General features: G+C 42.5%; 1 long non-coding RNA gene across 1 annotated transcript in view; it reads left to right on the plus strand.

Annotated features, from left to right (window-relative positions):
• Positions 1-9,062, plus strand: part of LOC125720761 (uncharacterized) — a 33,291-nt gene extending 24,229 nt beyond the window's left edge. Inside the window, exon 3 of the long non-coding RNA XR_007385566.1 lies at positions 8,672-9,062. This is a non-coding gene — a long non-coding RNA (uncharacterized LOC125720761). The remainder of the gene's footprint in view (positions 1-8,671) is intronic.
• Positions 9,063-12,849: the final 3,787 nt, after the last annotated feature.

The following is a 12,849-nucleotide window of genomic DNA, read 5'->3' on the forward strand; positions in this document are numbered from 1 at the left end:
ATGCATTACACATCCAGTTTTCAAATACGTACATTCTAATAACATTTATTTTCATGAACTTCACTGCCGCATACACTTATCTCCTTAGTGCCATAACTCAAAAAGCATTTGACTGATTTTTGATCAAACTTTGCAGACCCTGTGGCTGAAGATGTGGAACAGGGCACATTTAATAGTGAGACTAATGGCATGAAACTTGAAGCTACACCACATAGTGGTGGCAAAGAGAAGAGCAGCCCCAGACATGGATTTGGTGAACCAGGTCATATTGAGACGAATCTTGCAAAGTTGGGCTTTTAGTACAGACTTTATTGAAGGGTGGGGGGGGGGGATTGTAGGGAGACTACAGACTGAAGTTATTGGGGAGTTAGATGAGGGGGTGATGTCTAGGGAATTTATTGTCATAATTTGACAGCATCTATTTCATAAATAGTTTATTGACCTATTCTATTCTATTCTATTCTATTCCAATAACTATTCTAAGGATTTAAATAGTGTTTTTTTAGTTTTTTTCTGTGTTTTTAAGTTGAAACTCTACTTCAGGTGAATTTACAGGAAAAAGGAAAACTTAGATTTCAGGGAACTGAGCCATGAAGATGTTCCCTGACCTCCCCTGCCCCCCCCCCGGAGAGCGATGCTGCGGACAGCTAGTGCCCCTTTAGTTGCTGCCCGAGGCTCTGGCCGAGGAGGAAGGGCGGCAAGAGGGGGAAGTCGGCAGTGTTGGGAAAGTGGGGCCGCGCGCGGTGAGCGGGGTCTGCCAGGGCTGCTGGAGTCAGTCTGCCTGGGGAGAGACGCGGCATCGATGAGGTGGGGGCTTAAACGCAGACTGAGCAGCGGTGGCTTGCTTTGTCACCCGCCGTTAGAAGGGGATCGTATCAGTATACCCCAAAAGAAAAACAGAGAACTCTTTGTTCTGGGGAAATAAGTCTACGCCAATAAACCATACCATTGTTGATTAAGAATATATGTTCCATTTTGCATTTGATGACTGACTAAAGTATCGCATTTCACTGTATGGGTATTGTATCTCTGGCCGGGTATACGGCACCAGTCACCAGTCCGGACACAACTACCAACAGAACTATATTCTCTACATTTTTGAATAATTATAAAGACATCAACACTGTAAGGTAATATACATAGGATCATGCGCTGCACAAAAATATTACCCTCCCACATAAATAAATAAATGATTTCTTGCTCTGTGTGTTCAGACTCAGAAGGTCACCGGTTCAAATCCCTGGTTCAGCAGAGTGATCCCACCATTGGGCCCTTGAGCGAGGCCCTTAACCCCAATCACCCCAGGGAGCGGCTGGCCCTACTGTCTCCTCTACACCAGTTCCATGAGGTGGCTTCCTGAGATGCTTTTCCAGCTGTCCTGCAGGAGGCCCCACATATGCTGAGCTCTCATTGGCTGCATTTCCTTCATCTCTGGTCAAACTCCTCCATAACCATTTCTACTGTGTTTAGGTCAGGTGACCAGGTCATGTGACGCGACACCGTCACTCTCCTTTGTGGCTTGGTGTGACTGGTACTGTAAATGTATGTGTTTTAATTGTACACACATGCATACACACACACACCAGCATCAACGGACAGTATCGCTATAATATCCTCACAATACTATAATAACTTTGGCAGGGTTGCCAACTCTTACACATCTGGCGTGACACGCTTTCTGAAGCAAGAAATTTTACGCCTAAATCTATATTATTCCATTTTAAGCCTAAAATTATCTACATCAGAAGCATTGGACGAATCTGCAACCCCTACAGCTATTCACAAGGTAATAAAAACTGTTACATGCATGTAAATGTGTGTGCATGTAAGTGCAGACTTCTCTCAAATTGCAAATCTCACGCTGGCCAGCTGAGCAAAGCTGGCATTCCTGCTCGTGCGCTTTTTAAAAACCTGAATTTCTTTCTGGCCATTTCCAGCTACTAATTCTCAGATCCCCACAGATCCTTATTGCCACCATAACCCTTATTCTCTGCAAAGGGAGGCATTACAGGTGAACAGCGAGTTCCTTTTCTGAAAACGCAGAATCGCTGAACCATTGCGTGTTTCATTCCCCTGCTGGTTACCCAGAGCTCCATATGAATTACTGCAGCTGGGTGATCTCACAGTGCAGATCATTAAAATGGAAGTGGGGGGGGTACATTTAAAGGACAGCACATAATAACCTATAATCTTACTTTGGTGACCTGTAGAATGATAATTACAAAAAGAGCAGGCAGAGTCATGCAGATACCTAACACTGGCCATAATGTGACATGGCATCCCGACCACTTAGTTCAGAGAATTTTGCAAATTACCTGAGCTTAGCTCGTCAAAAACTTGCTACGTTATTAATATAAATGCTACCCGAGACTTGCTGTTAGCAAATTAACAGTTCAATCAGTCATGCACACAATGTTTCGATGAACTGAATAAAATTTAATGGAAATGACGGCACGTAACGATCAGTATATGTTTTAAATCACAGAAAGTGAAATTTATTTATAAATGCATCGAAACAAATATCGTGCTTTGCCACACTGCATAACAGATATTCTACTTTGGATTTCCCAGAATGCTTTGTACCAGTTTAACCCTTTATGTGTGTGCTATCCAGTTGCACAATTAATGAACAGAATGAATCCAGCTTGATTAATATGAACATATTTACTTTATATAAGGGTAAACAATGTCTTAGAATAGGCACTGTCTAACAGAAGGCTAGACAAAAGACTGCAACTGTGATATTTATACCTGTTATATGAATATATGGTTACTCTAGATGCTTATAATTTTTTGTGATTATGATAAGTATATAATTTTTTCCTTCACGTTAAACAGCCAATAAAATCATTAGAAATGCTTGGTGCAGACAAATACTACACAAAAACAACCACATCCATCCGTTATATAAAATGCACTGTATGCATAGAGGAAGATATTTTAATCCATTCTGAGGAGCACAATAAAATAATTCAATATACGCGACTTTGCTATTGGACTTTTATTCGCGTAAATGGCATTCATCACAGTACACGTGTTAATTATTTCCACCGTGAGCGCCAGCTCGGAGCACAGCAGTGACAATATGTCAGATCTGCACCGTAAAATGCTGTTGGAGATCAGACGGTCAACAGTGTTTACAAAATCTGAGAATGACTTAGAGCTGTCTGGATAAATAAAGGCTGTCTCCAATAACCTAAACAGCCATAAATAACATCAGGTTAGAGGTTCATGCGCAGTTCCTGTGCTAATTCGTCTTTTAGCCCACGCCGTAAAGATAAAGCGTTATGCCGCGTTAAATGCATTATTCCGCTGTACGGCTTCCTCCACTGGAGTGCCGAGTGTATTGTTTGCTAATTCCCTTCCGCTTCCATCAATAAAATAATAATTTTGCGCGCATGTAGATGCATCGCTCTTTGTGGTGTTTTTCTTGAATGTCAGCAGAGTGCATGTCTAGGACCAGCTAATGTAAATTGATGGGATTATGGTGGCGCGTCCCATTAAACCCAGAGCTAGACTGCCAAAAACACAAATGTAATACTGGCACTATATGCAAAGAAAATAACAAACAGGTCTTATTGCTGGGGGAGGGGAGAGTGGGGGATAGGAGGGGGAGGAGTCAGGTATGAGCACATGCATTTACTTGACCTGTGCATTATTATTGGGCTCACTTCCCTGGCGCCCCCCCCCCCCCCCAGTTAACACACCCAGATCCCGATGCCTGAATGCTTGATGCTTCACCCAGAAATTTCCCTCTTCTGCTTTCTGCTGTGTTTTCCCGTTTGATGATACCTAAACAACGGCTTTTTGGGTTCAGTCCCCCCTGCTGTTCCTGACAAACCCCTCTCCATTCAATTTGCATTTATTTATTCTGCCCAAAGTTCCATACGAGTTACTACAGTTTGGGTCAGACAGCAGGATCCTGCACTCACGGGGTTAAGGGCTTTGCTCTAAGGCCTACCAGTGATACGAGTACTCAGTAGGACCTGGGATTCGAACCCACAAACTTCTGGGTGCAGGAATGGATCACTGAGCTGTACATACTCAAGCTCAAGTCCTACTCCCTTCCTCATTTCCTTGTTTTCAGTCGAAGCCCAAGTGGCGCCCTAGGCAAGCTCCCCCCCCCCCCCCCCCCAACATGTCACATGGTCCGGTTCCTGGAGAAGGGCAGTGAACAGGACTGTATTACATATAACTGTTGGCATAATGTAGAGAATACCAGATGGAGGAAAAACTACTTTTGGAGCAAATCCTATGTCAAAACAGGTGGACGGAAGTCCCATTTATCAAAAGGCAGATCCCCAGATCGCTAAACTGAAATAAAGTATTCAATATATAAAGAGAGAGGAAGATAATTCAGTGGATTAAATGCCTTTGTAAAGGGACGGCTTGACATACATTAGCAGACATATTTAATTTTGCCTCATGCAGATTTTTATCACCGTTTCATGGAAAGGTACCAAATAGCGTAACCCTTTAGCAATGTGGTGCTGATTGCTATCGGAAGATACCGAGAAAAGCTTGGTTTTATTTGGACAGTCGCTGTTCTGCTGAGATGACGATGAGGTCAGAAAATGCCCTGATAAACAAACGCACGTCGTTGACCCCGGAGGTCACAGGACCGACCTTCTCATTAAGGATTATGCATTGGAGTTGTGACCCAGAGAGCTGCTGTTTTTCCAAAGATTTTACCAAGATTTCATGGCTCAGATAAAGTCATTTTTTCTGTTTGCTTGTTTTTTAATTTTTTTATTTTTAATTTTATTCTCTCAAAAATTAATAATGAAGTTTATCTAAAGTTTATCAGCTTATCTATCTAACGTTTTTCATATGACTGCTTAAAAGGCTCAAGTGTTAATAAACGATCATTATCTCAGTGTGATTTCGAGTTACCCAGTGTAGTTTGCGTAGCATGTATATAGTTCATCACAGCTGTTCATTATCATCGCTCAAAAGATGATTCCCATTAAAAAAAGATTCCATCTATCCGTCGGTCCATTCGTCCATCTTATCACTTATAATGTTAGGGTCATGGGGATGGAAGCAGGAACCCACAAGAAACATCATGTTTAGCATAAATATAAATGAATAAATGTGTCTTTAATTCTCTCTCCCAGAATCACCAGCCTTTTCGCTGACATGATTTTCGTTCTCGCTGGCTACAGTATAACATGTAATATTTGCCCCTATGCAGATCCTCAGGAGTAACACCATGACACCTGTACAAAGTGGGACTAATAGTTTTCAGGTTTTTAAAATTCGTCATGTACTACATTTATAGGCACTGTGGCTTGTTTTGTTCTATATAACAATGTCTTAAATACGAATAACATGGATGGTAATTGTTGGTAGAACCTACCCCTGTTCATGTTATTTTGACATAAAACCAAAAGATTAAAGCGTATCTCTGTGTGAATAGATCCCTGGAGAGAATTGAATATAGGCTCTTTTGTATAAATGAAATTAATTTGTGATTGTGGTCCCTGGTGAGCACACAGGTGCTTAATTGCTTGTCCTTGACCAGATCACAAAGTGGAATTCAAAATATAGGCCACGGTTTGTCTGTGGGGAAAAGGCATCCAAGCCGAAGCATAGCGCCATCTCAATGTGGCTACCCCGGCCTTTATACGAATGGCCATCTGTTCAAGGGGCGTGGGGGGGGGGGGGGGCATCAAATGAGTCGAGACAAGGTCCCTGGATGCCTCTTCTTTATGGCGGAAAATTGGGAAGACCCGAGGAGTGCAGAGCGGCCACATCCTAGCTAAATGAACTATATTTGCACTACCTACTTGACATGCCGTCAAATGACATATGGTCGCTAAAAAAATAGAAATAAAAAAAAAAAATCAAGCATTTGTGGGGATGTTTGGTCCACTTTATAGGCTACCTTACCTTAGTCTCATAATCAAAGATTCTCTAAAATGAAAATAATGGATCTAAATTGTATTCATGGGATGACGGTGTTTGAGTGATTAAATGGTCTTTGGTAGTAAATGGACTGTACAGTTTTTAAATGCCATTCCTGGAAATTGTAGATAGCTGGGTGGTTCATCTTAAGTCAGGGCTTTCGTGCGGCTTTTCTGGGCAGAGAAATTAGTTTATTTCGAACTGTCTGCCTTTTTGTACATGGGCACTGTGACCCACAGAGAACCATTCTAACTAAGCGACAAGGAGACTCGGTAATTTTTATTTTAAAGATCTTTTTTTAAGCAGCAAATGTAGAGTGCAATTGCTGAAGGTGTGCTAGCTATAAAGAGGAAAGAAAAACACAATTAAACAAGATTCTGCAGATGAAAAAGTGGAAGTCTGACTAATAATTCCTGAAATCAGCATGGGTTACAATTATAAATAAATAAATACACAAGGGGAGACTGATTTATTTTATTTTGTGAAATCATGTTTGTATATTGCCTCAAAAATGCTAGCTAATACTTATTTACATTTAGTTAGTTACAGGTGGTTCTGAATTCTGTTTATTGGTAGGCCTGAAATTTTGCTTCTGGGACAAATTGCATCAACCGATTCAGAACTGCTCTGCCTCAAAACTGCAAGAGATGCATTCGGCTCCCTGTGTGATATGTGGCTGAATTCCCCTCAACGTGGGACACCGATGTCCGCAGTCAACGCCGAGACCAAATCATAATTTTAACATCTCATCAGAAGCCTTCGTTAAGGGCTCATGCTCAGCTGAAATATCCTTGGAATTCAGGGAGTTCCGACTAGGTGGGAAAACATAGCCCCTTACCTAGTTTTACGTCTGAATAATTAATCGGATTGGGCGAAGGATGATGTATTAAAATGACTCTGCTGAGAGTTCTGCCGGTCCTGCTCGATTTCCTCCTCCGCCTCTCATCTTCCACAAGGAACAGGTCGCTATCTAACATTTCTTTGCCGTTCTTCATTCGCTCTAATTTTTTTCGGTAATTAGAGTGGCGTGCCCCGGCGTTCCCCTGATGGCGCCCCAAAGGCCCTGCCCCTGCCCTCGCATTCCCCGTCTCCTACGCCTCTTTCGTCACACGGTCTGGGGGGCGCGTCGCCCTTTGCAGACAGCCACCGATGACACGCATAGCCTCCAACCAGTCACAGACGAAGCGTTACGATGCTCGCTGCAATATGCATTATAAAAATTCGATGATACTTTTACATTTTACACATCGGCGCTTAATGCGCAATAAATGAAAACGACAACAGACAGGGAAACTATCCTATATAGGAAGGCTGCTGTGTTTGTCTCTGACACTAATCCACTCAATTATGCCGTTTAAATGTAGCTACCCCGTTTTTACCTTTACTATGACTCATGGTGATAAATTGTTCTCTGGGAGATGGTCCAGTCTCTTGGAGACCCTCTGCTTGATAAGTGTTTCAATGTATGTCGCCTGTCTAACAGAGAACCTGCTGCTCAATTAGCCTTTGGATGAATATCAATACAAAACAAAAAACAGAGAGTAGTTCAAGAATGATGCGTGTTCTCTCTCTGTATCTCTGCTGACAGGTATCCTTCCATTAATTGCTTTGAGAGAGCTGTGAGTTTGGTCTTTTGAGTAGCTTTATGTTTTATTTATACGCAAAAACATAAATATAGATTACAGAATGACAAGTGCAACTAAATCTGTCAGACAGCGATTCTGATTGTCGTTAAGACAAAATGTCAGGTTACAAATTGAGATTAGAGTTTGGTTTAATTTCTCATTTCAGAAGTCTGAAGCTGTGTGATTCTTCATGGAAAGAGCACATTTCTGTATTTTTTTGACTCTCCATCTTTTCCTTTGATGATTAGTCATTTCCGCAGCGCGAGAGTCACAGGAACCGACTTCTGTGGCATCCAGTCAAGTGCTTCTCAAATCAGCTGGGATGCGTGTGAAGGCCTATGGCTGTGAGAGCCACCACACACACACACGCTCGCTCACTCACGCACACACACACTCACACAAACACTCACACACACGCGCGCAGATTTACATAAAATATATTTTCATTTTGCACGAAGGCTCATATGCTTCCATTGCTGCTGTAATGCGCTTTGCAGAATCTGTCTGGTTCTGCATAGGTGTCAGCTGTCACAGTGTTTCCGCACATTTCACCATCCCACAGCCGCCAAGCAGATAAGGCCGTGCTGCGGAGTGGACGCAGAGTTGCTGCCCATTCTCTATTTTATTGGCCAGCGTTATTGTGTCGCCGCCGGCTCCGCCCACCAGGTCACATGTTACCTCAGTTTTCCCACACAGGCGTTGCTCGGTTACACGTGAGCATCCTTTGCCGCATCAGGTCACATTCGTTTTCTTTTCCTTCTTCCTTTCTTTCCTTTTCCTAGCAGGATATCTGTGGAGGCATAAGATGAGCTTGGCTGATACTCAACTGAGGAGATGAAATTGGGGTGTGGTGTTTGGGGGGGGGGGGTCACCATACTGTTAATTTGTTTTTATTTCCTCATTTTGAGGCATTCTAACTCAAGGACCATGGTTTCACAATAAAAGCGTGGTTTCGTTTTCTAGAATTTCCTATAAATCTGATTCCTTCAGTCCGTCTGTCCGCTTGCGAATTTTGCCTGTCCATTTAAGACTTTGTGTACCAGTAAAATGATCTCTAATTTCATTAAGAACTGGGAATTAAATAGAAATAAACCAGGGAGAGTGCATATTATCAAAGTCCTTTCTTGTCTGCCTCGCAGATGTGGAACAGCCGGGTGACAGATGTCGTTCGGAAGGCGAATGCTGCTTCGCCGTATGACATGCCAGCGCACAATGGCCACTGCGAGGACGCCGAGCATAAGCAGGGGCGGGTCTGCTGTCTCGCAGGGTCCGGTCGCAGGCACGTGACTCGGACCATCTGATCAGTTCCCGCTGCTCTGTGGCTTTAATATTGGCTTACGGGGGAAACAACAGACAGATATCTGGAAATGAAGACGTCGGCCGGTTGGCAGGGCGGCCTCCCGCGTTGCCAGCCAATCCCGTAACAGCGCTGTTTACTTAATCTCCTGCAATATAATTAACAAAATATCATAAAGAATCATGCAGAAGGACGGCGCTGACAATGGAGAGTCTCATTTTCAATAGATGGCAGTGCAGCTCTTCAAATTTACTATGACAAGAATCAGCAGTGGGGCATAAATTAAAAGACCATTAACTGTGAATATGGATGCCGACCACATTCATTTGCTGACCCTTAACCTAAGAGAACTCTGTGACCTATAAGAACGGACTGTATTATCACAGGGAATTAGCTTCGGACAAGACAACATGGCAAATAAGAAGCACGGAAAAGGTAGCATCAATGAAAAGAGGGAATGGTATGATTTGGAAAGCATGTTGATAACTGTATCAGGGACTGACTATTGAGTGAAGATCTGAGGGCCTTTTATCCACGGTGAACTTGAATCCCAGGCAGATGCATTAGCACCTCCATTAATTCAGCTCATTTGATGTCAGTCGACACAGGTGCAGGAATGATGTGGTCAATGAGGTGGAGAAGCGGACCTGCTTTCACGAACCGGTAGCTATTTGTTACGTTCGTGCTGTTTTCCGTCTACTGAGATAATTATAATCCTCCGAAATGTCCAGATATTATCCGGACATTATGTTGTAATATTATGTTCACATTATGTAAACATCAGCGAAGTCAAATTAAATCATGATTAACACAATCTTGCAGATTTTACCATGGATTTATTTATTTTCTCTTCCTTACATTCGTCGGATGGTGATTTTCTCCACAAATTAAATGGATCAAGAGATGTTTCTCTACTTGCGCTAGATATTACATTTGTTATTTTGAGTAATGAATTTTTAATTCCCCCAACACCATCAGAATTCTCTTCCACTTGCCTGTATTAATAACATTTAAGGATTCACTGATTCTGTTCCCTATGGTTTATCACGCCGACTTGCCATATTAGTGTACTTGAAGTGATGCTTTTTTTTGCACAAGTACATCGGAATGCCTCTTTCCCCACATTTCTGTCCTTTGAGACATGCACACTCTCATATAAGCAGTTGAGACCAAAGGTATGGGCCTGAGCACAGACTCAGCTCTTTATCTAGCGCCCCTTAAGAGGGTTAAAGGTCTTGCTCAAGGGCGCAACCGACATCTGACCATTCAGCCAAGGATGGGACTTGAACCAGCAACCTAACCACCCGTCAGAATGCATGACAGAAAGGAACTGTCCACTGTACTGATGTAAACTTTAAGATGCTCTCTCCTCTGTTTAAGTGACTGCTTTTCTATACTTTTATACATAAGTTTGTTGTACTGTATGTAAATATCACTAAATTACCAATATAATAATATTATTTTAATATAGATATTTTCTAAGTCTAATATATTGTTGCCATGTCGAAGAGATAGGAGATGATTGCATAAGTATGTGGCCATAAGGTACATAATAACAAATCTACCCAAACAAATATGAAACAGATTTGATATTTAAAAAGGAATGAAAAATGGAAGTTTGACCAAAACGGAATGTTGGACACAGCAATCTATAATGGAATCAGATAAGTAACCGCGGATTCATTTCCTTTAGTTACAGAATGAAATGTCAGGTGAATCAACGACAATACTAAGTCATTATGTTGCTCTCTTATTCAACCAGTATATGTCTATTTCTTTCAATAAACAGATAAGGATAAAGCTCTGACCTATGTTGAGATGCAATGAAATGTTCATTTGCGGAGCGTAAATCATTGTGATTTTCACGCCGCCGACTTCCGCCGCCGATCGCTTTTTAATTATCGCAAGTGATGAGCCGCGTTCTCCGTCGCGCCGCTATTTTACCGACGCGCCTGCGCATCTCACAGGAAAACGACGCCGTCCGTACATCATCCCCGGTCTTCGGTCCTGTATGTCGAACTGAAGCATGTACTTAAGGAAGATCTACCCTTACCAGCGTGCCTAAACGATGACTAAATCCAATTCATAGAAAGATATGTTCAGTTATTGACCAAATCAGGACTTTCTAAAGTGTTGATAAAAATGAATTCATGCTAAAACGAAGAGGTAAATGAGTGGAATTGGGCTAACCATGCATGAGATGTCTCTGCAAGCATGTTTATCGGGTCAGATATGCATCCACGGGGTGCAGAATACAGCAAGTTTGAGTTTAATTTCATGCAGCTAAGTGGCAAAATGAGTAAATGTGCGAAGCGAGCGCCGAGCCGCAGGCTGATGTGGGTGTCGGGGGGGGGGGAGTGACACCATTTGTTTTGCTTTCGACGTGAATCACCCTTTTGCTGCAGTGCCATTTGTTTGCGTGTCTGGGAAATGTATGGTTCCCATCAGCCTGTCGCACCTTTGCCTGTCACCGCAGATGTTGGCCGCTTCCTCGGCTTGGTGTGCAGATGCTCTGAGGCTCCATTGTTAATCGCGGCTTTAACAGTCGGGGGGGGGGGGGGGGGGGGAGGCTCGCTGATAATTTATCCCGGAATATGCTAAGAGCTCGCGTGGAGTGTGAGATTCTCTGTGCATCAGGGCTCGTATACAATAAAGCCTAATAAGTCTCCACCCCTCACGTCTCTCCCCTGAACGTTTGTCTGGAGAATAAAAAAGTGTTTCTGTTAGGGTTATATATTTCACAGCTAACAGGGTAGCTTCAGGCAATGAAAGCAATTAGATAATCATCCATTTAGGCTAAAAATGGCATCCCCCCCCCCCCGCTGCTCGAACAGTAATTCCGGTACTTAACTGCTGCATTAAACATCTGCACAGCTGCATGCAAAATGCTTACACTGTATGGAAAGAAATGTCTGTACTGTCCGGTTTCTCAGCAATTGTGATCACAGGCATCTGACCTGACACTCATACTTTTAGGCTCACATAAGAAATTCTACGGAAAATCTGTGTTATTCCATTATAAACCAAAGATAAGCTACATCAATAGCATTAGGACAGTCTGCGAACCATACAGACTATTTACAAGGTGATAAAACTGTTACATACAGGTAAAGGAATGATTGGTCTCAAATTGAAAATCTCACTCCAGTCAGCTGATCAAAGCTGATACTGTATCACTGTGATTGTAATATTCAAAAAATTCTCTGTCAGTATTTGTATACTATTCATGAGCATGGTGTGGACTTTTGTATTCTCTGAAATATATTGTTCGGCTGGACAAATAAATTTAGATTCAGCAGACAGAATGGAAGGCATACTCACTTTAAGATCATAATTTTCAGAATTTATTTGTGCCACAAACATCTGTAAACAGAAATAAAAGAATTTTTCTATGCTTCAGCAGTGAAGCTGTTCAACCATTCATCCATCTGCTGGTCATGTAACGTGGTCATGGTGTCCTGAGCTTGGCGGGCAGCTCTAACTGCACGACTTTGAACTGTTCTGTAAAGGGAGGAATGGTTAGGATGACTCCAGGGGCCCCAGAGTGACAGGGGCCCTAAAAATGGCAACATACACTGAACAAAAATATAAACGCAACACTTTTGTTTTTGCTCCCATTTTTCATGAGATGGACTTAAAGATCTACAATTCATTCCAGATACACAATATTACCATTTCTCTCAAACATTTCTCACAAATCAGTCTAAATGTGTGATAGTGAGCACTTCTGCTTTGCTGAGATAATCCATCCCACCTCACAGGTGTGCCACATCAAGATGCTGATCTGACATCATGGGTAGTGCACAGGTGTACCTTATACTGCCCACAATAAAAGGCCACCCTGGAATGTGCAGTTTTGTCTCACAGCAAAATGCCACAGATGCCACAAGCATTGAGGGAGCGTGCAATTGGCATGCGGACAGCAGGAATGTCAACCAGATCTGTTGCTCGTGCATTGAATGTTCATTTCTCAACCATAAGCCGTCTCCAAAGGCGTTTCAGAGAATATGGCAGTACATC

The sequence above is a fragment of the Brienomyrus brachyistius genome, chromosome 25, assembly GCF_023856365.1.
Source record: "Brienomyrus brachyistius isolate T26 chromosome 25, BBRACH_0.4, whole genome shotgun sequence".
In the NCBI taxonomy this organism is placed as follows: Eukaryota; Metazoa; Chordata; class Actinopteri; order Osteoglossiformes; family Mormyridae; genus Brienomyrus; species Brienomyrus brachyistius.